The sequence below is a fragment of the Atta colombica genome, unplaced genomic scaffold, assembly GCF_001594045.1.
Source record: "Atta colombica isolate Treedump-2 unplaced genomic scaffold, Acol1.0 scaffold106, whole genome shotgun sequence".
NCBI lineage: Eukaryota > Metazoa > Arthropoda > Insecta > Hymenoptera > Formicidae > Atta > Atta colombica.
In genome coordinates, this window is record NW_017259191.1 from 496,570 (window position 1) to 499,062 (window position 2,493).

Genomic DNA, 2,493 nt, shown 5'->3' on the forward strand with positions numbered 1-2,493 from the left:
TTTACTACTATCTTTACTTAAATTAATAAATTTATTTATGTCCTTTCTTTAAATATTAAAATTGTGCAATTTATAATAATAATAATAATGATTCAGGAAGTTAAGCAATATCGTTGTGAAATAAATATTATAGTTGAGTACAAGTTTCCAAGTTGCGCATTGTCAAAGTGTGAATGATATATTATGAATAATCAATTTAATGTATTTTAAAAATAAACGCATTTTTGCTCTTGACAAAATTTTCTCTTTATTTGTTTATAATTTTTCTATACAAAGTGAACAATAAAGGATGATTTATAAACTAACTCGAACAAATGCTGAACAATCGAATCCCATACGTAATTTAGAGATAAATGCATTTAAGATTGCACTATTAAATTTTTTAACTTTAATTTGTTTATAACTCGATTTTCCGAGGTGGACAAATGACATTTATGTATGGACATATGCATACATATGGACAATAAATGAACATAATTTAAAAGAAAAAGTAGTCATGAGAGTGGTACAATTTTTTATTTATTTTATAATTTTTTTTTGGACAAAAAATTATTTTTTATGGACAAATGTGAACAAATCGTGGACAATCGATTGCGATTTAGATTTTGTCAAAATTCGCATTTAAGGGTGTCAACTTCACAAATCTCATTCATGTCATGATGTATTGCGTTTGTATTGAATGAACGTAGTAATTTTCGAGCATTTTATTCAAGATTTTTGTGTGCCGCATCGAGCTTGGCTTTCTCTGACTATATCAGCATTTTATTCATCAAAGTGATGATTGACTGAAATATTTTTTTATAGGTCATGTCAGTCTGTTTCTCGCAACAGCGTGAACATTCTAACTTACTCCAATTACTTAAAGCTAGAAAAAAATTGGCTGTTTTGGTATCCACATTAAAATTTATTAGAAATTAATGAAAAAATGATTTGTTGACTAAATGTTAATAGCATAATTATAATATGGAGAAGTATAATTATAGTTATAGAAGTATAAGAACATTGTCTGACAGTTTCAATCTGGAAAAGCAGATTCTTTAAACCTCCTTCTAGTTAAATTTACATCTAGTTAAATTTTCATATATTTTAATAAAATTGTTTTTTCCATGTACGATTATCACTGAGTTATCAACATTATTTAAATCTTAAATATAATTTTCTTCAATTTCTATTTTAAATCAATCTATTTAATTCTCTTCTTAAATAATTTCCTCGATTCTATTTTATATATGTATATGTAATATTTATTTTCAATTTTTACTTTTTTCTTTGATTGAAATCTATAAATCTCTCAATTTTCTTTAATTTTATGACTTTACCTATTACTTTACGTATTTGTGTAATTTTATCTGTCCTTTATTAATTTTTCGAGAGGAAATGTTTAAAGTATTCAAAATACGTAGTCCTTTAGTATACTAATCCTAATAGTATACTAGTCCTAGTAGTATATTAAGGATACTTCAATGTATTAATTTAGACAAAAAATTTGTACATAATAAGGATTTTTAAAATTATGATGTAAATTTGATATTAGAACTTTTAAGTTAAAATTCACTAATTTAATGTGACATAAAAATTGTAATGAAATAAGTTAACCTTATTTCGTGTATCTCTGTTTGATAATATTTCCGAGATTGCTAAATATAAATTTGATGATAAATTTTAAGCTGGTGAGTCTATTATAGTGGAAAATTTATAAAATTCTTAATATATCTATGATATAGTTTATATAGAATGTCTCAGGATTTAACGGATAAATTGCAAGAATATATTCTGAAAGAACAGAAATAAAGAAAATGTTATACGATATTTAACTAGAAATGTTTTATTGCAAAGTTATGAACAAATATTATTTACGAAACATAAAAATGAAACATAAAAAATAGGAAAAAGTTCATTCTTCAATCAAATTAATTAATCAAGAGGCAAATGAGAGTAAAATGCGCGATTGTAGATGCGCTCTATAATAGTAGATATATATTTAAATAATTATATACATAAACTTCCATTCGAACGTTTCGGTTAATTTTTAGCATTTTCAGCAATTGATATACCAAATTAGAAACACTTTTATTTGTAATACATAGATACAATTTTTTGCAATAGATGATGCCTTTTTACAATACAAGTGCGATAAAAAATTACTTTAAATACAACACCGATAAAATTTTTTTCAGGAAATTAATGTGTCAGAAATCAATATTATTGTCATTTTAACTTCATCATGCAAGATTCAAACTGTAAGTGTTAAGAGACAACGGAACATATAAGTAAAATTTATAATATCAAAAAGATAAATAAAACAGTCGGTAATTTCTGATTCAAGAAAAATATACATTTGTACGACTTTTCTTCATCTAAAATTTGTACGTCATCCCAATCAAAATCATGGTTAAATTCTTGATTGGGACGTACATTTTAGATGAAGAAAAAGTTCTCAATAGATTTATCTCAGAAATAATTCATATAAAAAAAGCAAAGAAATGACTGAAA